The 12,866-nt window shown below is 44.4% G+C and overlaps 1 protein-coding gene across 1 annotated transcript in view; it reads right to left on the bottom strand.

The window, feature by feature from the left end:
- Positions 1-12,346, bottom strand: part of ABCC9 (ATP binding cassette subfamily C member 9) — a 343,621-nt gene extending 331,275 nt beyond the window's left edge. Inside the window, 1 exon segment of the mRNA XM_033952235.1 lies at positions 12,271-12,346. The gene's annotated coding sequence lies outside the window, so the exon portion shown is untranslated.
- Between the last annotated feature and the right edge of the window lie 520 nt (positions 12,347-12,866).

Genomic DNA, 12,866 nt, shown 5'->3' on the forward strand with positions numbered 1-12,866 from the left:
GCTCCTCTGCCTGCAGTGCACACCATCATAGGACACCTCAGGTGTGCTCAAATTAATCAATGTGATAAATTAAACAGTGATAAACAATTGGTCAATCACAAGAGTGCAAGATCAAACAGGTTGTTCCCACTCAGAGAACCTATTGACTTTACTGCTTTTCTGTGTGAGTAGATAATTAAGCAAATTTCTGATAGCCTACAGAACTGATTCTCACCTTCCATCCCCAGCCCCCAAGACTTACCAGACCCCCCCTGCCGATGCATTTACTTACTGCCTGAACTGGATATTAAATCGTGGGGAAGAGAGGAGAAATGCGGGGAAAGAGCCAGCCAAAACTAGTATTTGTTGCTGCTGAGTGCACCAATCCAGGGCAAGCAGACGCTTCCCCCATGTCTTAATAACAGACAATGGACTTTTCCTCCAGGAATTTGTCCAAACCTTTCTTAAAACCAGCTACGCTATCTACTTTTAACATAACTTCTGGCCACTTCATTTTTAAGCTTAGATCTTTCCTTCCAAACAGAGACCTTGCTAGATGTCAAATACAGCACAAGGTAACTTCACATGGACTTAACTGTGCAGGAAATGAATCTCCTCATACACCCACCATATAGTGCAAAAATGTGCAAAGGTCTGTTTTTTTCTTTCGATCACTACATAGCCTAATGCCACACAAGCAGCGCTGTTACAAACATATTCTGAAGGTCAATGCTAAGGTTGACAAAGTTTCCTTCCTTGGACCAGAAGGAGATACTGACAAACCACTGGAAGAGATTCTAAAACAACTACCCAGAAATAACACCCAAAGACCCACTCAGTGTGTGAACCAGTTGAGTGGAGTGGACTAACTGGGGGTGGAAATGGGCCCAGAGTTTGCTCAGCAGAATTTCCCAGACTACCTCTTCCTCTCAACACACTGACATGCTACCACCACCACCAACACTAGGAACACCTCACCGAGTATGCCAGCAATGCTTATAAACTTTATAAAACACATTATTATATTTTCTTATAAAGCATATATTTTAACTGAACTCAGCCTTGCCATTCACAAAAATAGAAAAGTTCCCATTTCAAGCTGTCTAATGTACACTTTTCAAATCTAACATATTGTAATCACAAAACAGAAAATAAAATTATTTTTTCTACCTTTTGTTCTCTGATCAATATTCAAATCTTGTTGGTCCCAGGCTCTTGTTGTCTTGCTTGCCAGGGTCTCCTTTCTCCGTGCTAACCATCCGTCTGCCATCTCTGTTCTCCCCTTCCGTTTCCCTTCCCTCTCCCGGAGATCTGGCATCTTTCCTTTTTTTTGTCTCCATCCACAGATTCACCTTTTCTCAACTCCCCACCACCCCAGGATCCACCATCTCTCCCTTTCTGTTCCCAACTATCCTCCTATCCAGTATCTCTATCCCCCCTCCACACCATCCCCTGTTTCCAAGTTCTCTCCCTTTCTGTTCCTTCCCTCCCTAAATCCCATTATGCACCATCTCTCTCCCACTCCTCTGTTTTTAGACCCATTATTTCTAACCCCCAAAGTCTGGCATATGCACGTATCTTTGAACCCCCCCTTCCCTCTCTCCCTCTGTGTACTTTTACACCAGGACCCCCCTCCCCCGAAGGTCTGTCCCCCCTCAGAAGGGCTACACCCCACCCCTGAAGACCTGCACCCCCCGAAGGACTTTACCTCCCACCCGAAGGTCTGTCCCCCTCTGAACGCCTAAACCCCACCCCTGAAGGCCTGCACCCTCCCCGAAGGATTGTACCCCCCACCCGAAGGTCTGTCCCCCCCTGAAGGCCTGCACCCATCCCGAAGGCCTGCACCCACCCCGAATGCCTGCACCCACCCCGAAGGCCTGCACCCCCGAAGGCCTGTCCCCCCCCCTTGAAGGCCTGACCCCCCCTTGAAGGCCTGCCTGCTTGTCCCCCCTTGAAGGCCTATCCCCCCTTAAAGGTCTGCCTGTCCCACCCCCTTGTAGGCCTGTCCCCCCTTAAAGGTCTGCCTGTCCCACCCCCTTGTAGGCCTGTCCCCCCCTTGAAGGCCTGACCCCCCCTTGAAGGCCTGCCTGCTTGTCCCCCCTTGAAGGCCTGTCCCCCCCTTGAAGGTTGGCACCCCCCCAAAGGCCTGCACCCCCTTGAAGGCCTGTCCCACCCCCTTGTAGGCCTGTCCCCCCCTTGAAGGCCTGCCTGCTTGTCCCCCCTTGAAGGCCTGTCCCCCCCTTGAAGGCCTGCACCCCCCCTTGAAGGTTGGCACCCCCCCAAAGGCCTGCACCCCCTTGAAGGCCTGTCCCACCCCCTTGTAGGCCTGTCCCCCCCTTGAAGGCCTGCCTGCCTGTCCCCCCCTTGAAGGCCTGCACCCCCTTGAAGGTCTGCACCCCCCCCCCGAAGGCCTGCACCCCTCCGAAGGCCTGTCCCCCCACTTGAAGGCCTGCCTGCCTGTCCCCCCCTTGAAGGCCTGCACCCCCTTGAAGGTCGGCACCCCCCCCTGAAGGCATGCACCCCCCCTGAAGGCCTGTCCCCCCTTGAAGGCCTGTCCCCCCCCCTTGTAGGCCTGCACCCCCTTGTAGGCCTGTCCCCCCCCCTTGTAGGCCTGTCCCCCCCCCTTGTAGGCCTGTCCCCCCCTTGAAGGCCTGCCTGCCTGTCCCCCCCTTGAAGGCCTGCACCCCCTTGAAGGTCTGCACCCCCCCCGAAGACCTGCACCCCCCCTTGAAGGCCTGCCTGCCTGCCTGTCACCCCCCTCCCCCTTGAAAGTCTGCCTGCCCGCCCGCCCGCCCCACCCTGAAGGCCTGATGCCCCGACCCACCCCGAAGGACCATTCGCCCCCCTGGCCTCCCCGCACTACCTATGAAGCAGCCGCAGCAGGATCGCGACGTCAGCTATCTTTGCGCTGCTTAGGAGCTGCTTCCTGCGCCGGGCTACCTTAAGCTACTGCCCCCCCCACGCCCGAAGGACCGCTCGCCCCACTGACCTTCCAGCACACCTATGAAGCAGCCCGCAGCAGGATCGCGACGTCAGCAATCCCTCAGCTGCTTGGGCGCTGCTTCCTGCGCCGCGGTCCCGCCCCCTCCTCTGACGTCAGAGGAGGGACGGGACCGCGGCGCAGGAAGCAGCGCCCAAGCAGCTGAGGGATTGCTGACGTCGCGATCCTGCTGCGGGCTGCTTCATAGGTGTGCTGGAAGGTCAGTGGGGCGAGCGGTCCTTCGGGCGTGGGGGGGGACTGAGCGGCAAGGCCGGGAACACCCCCTCAGGGCTGGTACCCGGGGCGGCCCGCCCCCCCCGCCCCCCCCTAGGTACGCCACTGGTCAGAAGAAAATGAGGACAGGTAAGGAAAATTTGGATTTTTATTTATTTGGATTTAGTGCACACATTCTTCTGCCATAGCAAAAGGGGGCGTTCCATTCAGGTAAACTAGGTATTTCCCTGTCTTCGGAGGGCTCTCTTACCTAAAATAGTGTCTCTCAAATTGTGGGCCACGGCACAATGGTGTGCCCTGAAGAGATTCTGGGTGTGCCATGAGAGATTCCAGAATTTTACTTTATTTCTAAAAATTCCCAACTGGGCAGTTACATCCTTAAGCACATAGATGTTCATAACATTGACAGACTCTTACGTACACGTCTGTGTGCATAAGAATACAACAGCCCAGGCAAGCATCGTTCTTTGACGTGATTGGTCCTTGAAAACTAACAGCAAGTAATTTTATTTTTATTTTTTATGCAGTAGTTATCCTAACCTGAGCAATGTGCGGCAGCAAAAAGGGCGAACAGAATGCAAGGAATGATAAAGAAGGGGGATCACAAACAGATCGGAGAAGGTTATCATACTGCTGTACCGGGCCCTGGTGCACCCTCACCTGAAGTACTGCATCCAGCACTGCTCGCCATACATGAAGAAGGACACAGTACTACTCGAAAGGGTCCAGAGAAGAGCAACTAAAATGATTAAAGGGCTGGAGGAGTTGCCATACAGTAAGAGATTGGAGAAACTGGGCCTCTTCTCCCTTGAAAAGAGGAGACAGAGAGGATATGATCGAAACATTCAAGATAATGAAGGGAATAGACTTAGTAGATAAAGACAAGCTGTTCACCCCCTCCAAGGTAGAGAGAACGAGAAGGAAGTTCTTCTTCACCCAGAGAGTGGTGGAAAACTGGAATGCTCTTCCGGAGTCTGTTATAGGGGAAAACACCCTCCAGGGATTCAAGACAAAGTTGGACAAGTTCCTGCTAAACTGGAATGTATGCAGGTGAGGCTGGATTCATTTAGAGCACTGGTCTTTGACCTGGGGGCTGCCGCGTGAGCAGACTGCTGGGCACGATGGACCACTGGTCTGACCCAGCAGTGGCAATTCTTATGTTCTTAACAAAGCAATCAAGGCTTTGTTACCATTTGGATCTTCTTATCTCTGCGAACTTGGATTTCCAGCTCTGACAGACATTAAATCAAAAAAATGAGAATGACTGCAGATGGTAGATTATGAAATGCGTGCTTTCTTGTCAACTACCGAGTTTCCAAGTTTATTTAAAGTTTGATACACTGGCCATCGACAAGTATCTGGTCGGTTTACAATACTAAAATTTAAGTTAAAAAATAAAATAGGACAATATGTGGACAGGACAAAGACATTTTGAGTTCATTTGCACTCAAAACCAAGCACATCCATCATATTCGTTAGCAATTCTATTCTATCTATTTCAGTTTCACCGTTGTTACAATTACCCATGCATTGCTTAAAGAATTTTAAATAAATAACTCAAATTTAATTTTTTCTTGGTTTTGCCATTATAATGTGCCATGAAAAACACTTGCTCCGTTTAGTGTGCCGAAGCAAAAAATGTTTGAGAGACAATGACCTAAAGCAATAGAGGATAAAATGACTTGCCCAAGATGAAGGGGGGCATCAGTAGATTTGAATTGGGCTTTCCTGGCTGTCAGCCTGGTGCTCCACTCACTAGTCTAGTCTTCTACTCATATATAATATCCACAAGAACAAAGCCAACCAACAACCACGATAGTGTAATATGGAAAGCATAGTCAATAATAGGGTGTGAACATGAAGAAGGTCCTGCTTCATATTTGTGCTCCTTTGGCACACCCCTATGGCATGCACTACAGAGGTGAATTAAACATAAAGAATTGCTGTAAGGACATCATCTCTGGAGGTTGGTATAGGGGGTAGGCCTTCATGGCACTAACAAGGAACAGCAAGGTCAAAATCAAAATACCAACCTGGTCCTAAAATAATACAGCAAATAGGTAAATAAAAGTGGCATGGTCTGTGGAGGTGCATTCAATTTTAAAAACTGCTATAATTACACCACCTCTGGTGGGTAGCAAAGTGGGTGGAGATTCACATTGCTGCATTCATAGCATTAGCAAGAAACAGCAAGAAACCGACCTGAATCTGAATTAAAATCTCATAAGACTATCCCCCTCCTTTACTAACGCGTAGTGTGGTAACTGCTCTGACACTCATAGGAATTCTATGAGTGTCGGAGCAGTTACCGCCGCTGTGGGTGCTAAAAATTGCGCTACGTATTACTAAAGGAGGAGGAATATTTGTTTTCCATCAAAAAGAATTCACTTATTACTCGCCACCTCACTGTTTGTATTCGCGAATAGATATGTTTCTTATCAGTAACAATCTTCATCAATTTTTAAAGGACACCTCAATTGAAGAAATTTCAGATCATGCCGCCATATCCCTATCTCTAGATAACATCACACGAATCCTGCCTTCTAGTCAGTGGAGATTTAATTCCAGTCTCCTTCTTGAGACAGATTTTAGGATCACATCCCCAATGCTATTAAAGAATTTTTTCAGTTTAATAAACCTGAGGATACTAATTGGGTAACAACTTGGGATGCCTTTAAGGTATACATTCGGGGTAAGATCATTTCAATCAACTCCAAACTTAAAAAAATAAAAGTTGCAGAAATAAAGAGCTTGAGCATCAACGAGATACCAACAACTTTAATATTCTCTTGGATCTTCAAAAACTTCGCTTCCAGCTTAATTCTAAGTTACGGAAAGATGCGGCCCACTCTATTTTCATCACAGAAGCTAATTATTATTCCAAAAACAACAAACCTGGCCATCTTCTTGTGACATTCTTGCAAAAGAAAAGCGAAAAGAAGCCAATTGATAGTTTAATCATTGACTCTGGTAACACCGTCTCCTCTACCCATGAGATTTTAAATGAATTCCAAAAATATTATGGAAAACTATATACTTCAAAGTTGTTTGATAAAACAATTTCGCATATCTTTTTAGATGAGCTTCCATACCTTTGAGCTTCCGACCTTATCCAACAAGGACCAAGAGCAGCTTTCTTCACCTATTGGCCAAGAACAAATCGTTTGGTCCAGATGGATTTATGGTTGAATTTTATTTGTCTTTTCAAAACATCTTAGCCTCATATATATCAGCAGTTTTTTGAACTGTTGATATTGCAAAGTTCTGCCTCCGGTTCTTTCACAGAAGCAACGCTTATAGTCATTTCTAAACCGGGGAAAGATCTACTGCATGTTACGAACTATAGACCGTTCTCAATGATCAATGTGGACGCCAAAATTTATGCCAAGATACTTGCGACAATGCTACGAGTCATCCCACAGCTGATATCAACAGATCAAACTAGTTTTATTAACAAGAGGCATTCATTTAACAACTCCCATACTTTACTGAACATAATTGAAAATTGTCGGTCTGTTTCTCATAAACTTGCACTAATAAGTCTGGATGCTGAGAAAGCGTTCGACAGAGTAGAATGGCCCTTCATTTTGCCACTCTACGCAAATTTAACGTAACAGCTCAGTTCATTAACAGGATAACTGTATTATATTCTGATCCAAATACAAGAATATTCATTAATGGCCACCTTTCAGAAAGATTTAAACCATCCAGAGGCACTCGACAAGGATACCTTCTGTCTCCACTGCTTTTTAATTTAGCATTAGAACCATTACTGGTGGCCATTAGGGCTCAACCAGACATTCATGGTTTTACATATAGAGACATTGAAATTAAGCTCTTGCCTATGCTGATGACATCATGTTCTACGAAATTCCGAATTCCATTCCACAAGTCATCAAAGTTATTAAGCAATATGCACTCGTGTCAGGATATAAATTGAATACTACTAAGTCTGAACTAATGCCTCTTAACTGCTTGGAAGACAAACAAATCATTGAATCCCTTGGAGTTGTCTGGAATCAGCGGGGAGGGGGGCGGTCCGCCCAGTTTTGAAGGCGACGTCGGACGCTTAGCTGTCCTGTTCTCACTGCATCTAACGCCGGCCCTGCAGCTCCGGACTTCCCCACACCTGTTCCCACACCCCACCTCACCCCGGATTGCTATTATTTTAAATTTTATGCAGCCGCGGAGCTATATCCATCAGAGGAGACTTCTAACCTCGGCTTGCCCCGGAACTCTTACTACAACAGTGACTTCCTGTTCCCGCCTAGACGGGCGGCTGCTGAAGTAAGAATTCCGGGGCAGGCCGAGGTTAGAAGTCTCCTCTGATGGATACAGCGCCGTGGCTGACATAACATTTAAAATAATAGCGATCCGGGGGTGGGGAGCAGGTGTGGGGAAGTCCGGAGCTGCAGGGCCGGCGTAAGAGGAAGTAAGAGTTGATGGTGCCGCAGGGTCCCGCGGGGGGAGAGAGGAAGGAAGAAGAGGAACCGAAGCATGGCAATTTTGGGGGAGCAGGTGTGGGGAAGTCCAGAGCTGCATGGGAGAGTGTTGCTGTACCCAGCTGGAGGGAGAAGGAAGATGAGGGAGGGAATGAAAGGAGATGCCAGGGCTTGGAGGGAAGGAGGAAGGTATGCCAGACTAATGGAAAAGGAAGGGGGAGTTTACAGAGCATGGAGGGGGAGGGAAAGATGGAAGAAAAGGAAAAGAGAGAGATGCCAGAGAATCAGGGAAGGGAAGATACCAGACTGTGGGGTGCGAAGGAAAGAAAGGAGAAGAGAGAGATGCCAAAGCATAAGGGATGGGGTGGTGACAGAGAGAAAAAAATGGAGAAGTGGCAGATCTGCTTTAGGAGACATGTGTCACTGTTTCTGTGGAGCATTGTATGCAGAGTCCAGCTTCTTGCTAGTTCAATTTAACCTTTGTCTATGTATTTCTATTTTATCCCCCCTTTTACAAAACTGTGAAGCGTTTTTTAGCACCAACCGTGATGGTAGCAGCTCTGATGCTCAGAATTCTATGAGTGTCAGAGCTGTTACCTCCGTAGCTAAAATCCACACTACAATTTTGTAAAAGAGGGAGGGGTTAGTTTGTGATTACATATTCCATACTAGGCGAAGGTGTTTTCTGTGTTCTATGTGTTCGAAAGACATGTTTTTTTGTTAGGATTTACTACAGGATTGATCTGTACTAGTCTGGCTTGTTTAGTTTTACAATGGGTGTATTGATGTTATACTGCTCATTGCAGTATGTAAGATGCTGCCTTTTCCTAGGTACTCATGTGTGATGTGTGGATTGTTACTAAAAATCATGTTTTCATACAGATGGGGGGGTATCAAAAAATGATGGGCCCCGGGTGTCATATATGCTAGGTACAACACTGCCTGGAATGAAAGTAATCTGAAATATTTAGGCATTCTTATAGGCCCATCATTGAGAGATATCGAATGATTAAATTCTGAATATCTATTAGATATGCTAAAGGACTTAACACATAGGTGGTCACCACTTAAAAATCACCTGGTGGGGCCGTCTTGCTACAATAAAAATGATGATCAAGCCCAAAATTTGCTATGTGTTAAGCATGCTACCTTACCTTTTACATAAGAAAATATACATCAGTATAGATTAGAACAACTCCTGAGCAAATTTTTATGGAACAAGCAACCATGGATTGCAATGCATAAGCTTAAAAATGGAAAGTCAAATGGAGGCATCAATTTCCCCGATTTCTTTAGATATCATCAAGCATTTATAATGCAGCAGGGCTCCATATGGATTCTCAATAAAACCATAACTAACTCCCCCTCGTGGCTAGCGCTGAAAAAAGTTTACTTGATGCCAACACGCTTGCACTTTCTCTGTCAATCTCTTCCCCTCCAAAACTACAAAAACAACTGAATAACATTGTCATTATTACAATAATTTGACAGTGTTATGAAAATCAAATGGAATGACACCTCAATGATCTCCTTGTGGAATAATGATACTTTCAAAATCCAAAGCTCTACCTAAATTGCCAGATATGACAAAATTGTGAGATCCACACCTTACAAGATCTTCTTACGCATAATTGCTGGATGACTTTTGAAGAAATATGTAATAAATTTAGCCTACCAGTTAACCAACTAGACAGATGGCTCGAGTTAAAGCAATGTGTTAATACAGTGCTTCTAGACATGAAAAAACTAAAACCCATACCTGATCTCCTTCATCAATGTACTGTCATTGCTCCTCTCAAAGAAGTAGCCTCCAAATGGTTTGTTGCATCAAGGGCAGCCTGTGTCCATATCACAATTGATGAGTGCCTGGTATTCTGACTTAGACATTACTGCAGGTGATGAGCTTTGGCAAGATGTGTTGTCCAGAGCTTTTAAGTCAATTAAATCAGCTTCAGTTCTTCATTCAATATACTTCTTCCTACATCAGGCTCACTGGACTCCATATAAGCATAGAAAATTCTCACACAAAGTCTCTAATTTATGTTGGTCCTGTGGGTTATCAATGGGAACACTACCCCACATGATATTTCAATGCATTCACATCACAGTTTACTGGGATAAGGCTTGGCATACCATCTTATCCATATTGAAGATCCACGAACCATTACTGTCCTTGGTCAACAGGGCCTTGTGCAACCTCTCTCAGAACCAAATTCTCGCCTCCTCAATATATTATTATTTTTGGCTATCAAGAACATACTGCATTCCTGGAAGAATTTATCCAATGTAGAATTCACGGTCTGGTGGAACACTGTATGCATCACTACCAAATTTGAAGGTGTAATCGCAGGAAAACATCATTCCACTGGCGCATTTCTTAAAATCTGGAGCCCTGGCCAAAATTACTGCATTTTGGACCATTTACATACAGTAATTCAGAATATATTGGGTCAACGTGATGCTCGTTGAGTGTGCTCCTTCATGTCCACAAATATTTCTCCTACTGATAATGTGTGTATGTATTACTTCATATATGTTATCACATAATCATATGTACGGTATATATTGCCATGATTTGTACAGTTAATTGGTAAGTTTGTTAATTTATATCATAATATTAATAAAATCTATTAAAAAAAATTGGAGAAACAAAAGAGACTAGCAAAAGAATTTGTCACATTCACTGGGCCACCGTAGTCCAAGAGAAAGTCCATAACATTCAGAGCCCTCCAGCTGTGATGTAGAAAGTTTGGTTACTTTAAAGATTTGAAAGAAAAGGCAGCACACCCCCTTCCTCTCCCCCAGGTTTCCATTTTTCCCTTATGAAAGCATCTATTTATTCATTTATTTTTATTTAAACCTTTGTGTTTCACCCATCTATTAAAAGAAATTGGGAGGGCATAATTAAGAACATAAGCAATGCCTCCGCTGGGTCAGACCTGAGGTCCATCGTGCCCAGCAGTCCACTCACGCAGCGGCCCAACAGGTCCAGGACCTGTGCAGTAATCCTCTATCCATACCCTTCTATCCCCTTTTCCAGCAGGAAATTGTCCAATCCTTTCTTAAACCCCAGTACCGTATTCTGCCCTATTACGTCCTCTGGAAGCGCATTCCAGGTGTCCACCACACGTTAATAAGAACATAAGAATTGCCACTGCTGAGTTAGATCAGTGGTCCATCATGCCCAGCAGTCCGCTCACGCGGCGGTCCTCTGGTCTAAGATCAGCACCCTAACTGAGACTAGCCCTACCAGCACACGTTCTTGTTCAGCAGAAACTTGTCTAACTTTGTCTTGAATCCTTATTGCAATTGTCTTTCTAATTGATAAAATGCAACCAATATGAGTTAAATTATTAACGAGAGAAAAGTTTGATAGGTGAACTCTTCTGTACAAGCCGTGAAGCATTTTATTAGATCAGTATAAGAACTAGGATGTAATTGAAGGAAAGTCTCTATGTGATTTCAAATTTAAATGTATAAAATTGTTAGGTATCCATATAAAGTAAAAGGAATCAAATTTTCTCCAGGCCAATATGACTACTGGAAACTGATTGTTCACACATGGTTGGGCTAGATATTTTTGATGCAAGTATAATCAAACTAATATTATTGTTTCATTAAGTTCACAGATATGTATTTGTTTTAGAGTATATTATTTTATTCTCTGCAAATAGTAGGACACACCAATGCAGGATTTTAGTGATCAGAGTCCATAATTCAGCAGACTGACCTGCTGAAAGTAAGGGCTCCTTTTATCAAGGTGCGTTACGGAGGTTAGCGCGTCGGACATTTCATCACGTGCTAACCCCCGCGGCAGCCTAAAATCCTAACGCCTCGTCAATGGAGGCGTTAGTGACTAGCGCGGCAGGTGGTTGAACGCGCGGTATTCCGTGCATTAACCGCCTACTGCACCTTGATAAAAGGAGCCCTAAGAGTATTAAATATAATACAAACAATGGGGGCTCCTTTTATTACGCTGCGGTAGCGTTTTTAGCGCGTGCTGAAGATTAGCGTGCGCTAACCCCCGCACTACGCAGAAAAACTAACGCCAGCTCTATGGAGGCATTAGCGTCTAGCGTGCGCGGCATTGTAGTGTGCGCTAAGACCTCTAGCGCAGCTTAGTGAAAAGAGCCCTGAATGTTTTGGTTCCTGAATTTAACATCAGGAGTGTTGTGTAAATTAGCAAGAAGAACAAAAAAAAGACAAATAATAAAGATAAATTTTAGATGATCTCTTTTAATGCAACTTTTCACTTCCTCTAGCATCCCACTTCTCTTAATAGAATCTGTACAATCTGTTACAAAAAGAAGATCATAGTGTTGTTAGTGAAATTTTTTACTCTTTATCAAATACTCTTTTAATTTATGGCTTACATTTTTATAATGCTTACAGAATGAGCATGCCAAAAAGTAAAGTTTTAAGAATCGGGAGAAACAGACGAGAATGATTGTGAATAGTTTTCTTTTAAGTTGTGTAACCTTTCACTGAAGAAAACTCCAGGAGGGGAACAAAAGCAGCTCCTAAAGCAGATCCTGCCCTGCTTGTAAGATCAAGGAAAGAATCTCCAATCTTCCTGCAGATTCCCTTTCCAGTTCTAAAGTATTAGGACAGAGTAAGAAAAGCCCAGTATCTTACCTTTAAAAACTGAAAGCTGAACTCTTGTGATATTTACTGATCAGAGTTCATCCCGACTGCAAGCTTGTTCTCTAATAAGAGTGGGCAGCTGCTTGGGAGTGACCTATTTTTAGGCTGTAAAATCAGCTGCTGCCTCCTATCGGATTTCAACACTCTTAAGAAAAATGTTTCTTTCCGATACTTTTTATCATGAGAAGCACAAGGGGAGAATCTAGATGTGAGCCGAAATCTTAGTCTTATTTAATATTTACTGAGTACTGTCGTTATGAGGGGCCACAGAAAAGTTCTCAGCCCAGCCAAGAAGAGAATGAGGTGAAACCATGAAACCTGCAAGTTTTCTTGACCTTTTTCATTTTATTTCTTGAAATGAAAAGTGTCAAGAAAAGTGTGGAATAACTTGTAAGTTTCTTTTTTTTTTTTTTAATTCTTTATTCATTTTTAAAAATTACATTAAGTGTTAAATATTTTCATTCACAGTAACATCACTTGTAAGTTTCATGGCTCCACATCATTCTCTTCTTGGTTGGACTGAGAACTTTTCAGTAGCCCCTGGTAATATGCTCTATTTCCCCTGACTTTGCACCTCCCCTAGAGAA

The sequence above is a fragment of the Geotrypetes seraphini genome, chromosome 7, assembly GCF_902459505.1.
Source record: "Geotrypetes seraphini chromosome 7, aGeoSer1.1, whole genome shotgun sequence".
NCBI lineage: Eukaryota > Metazoa > Chordata > Amphibia > Gymnophiona > Dermophiidae > Geotrypetes > Geotrypetes seraphini.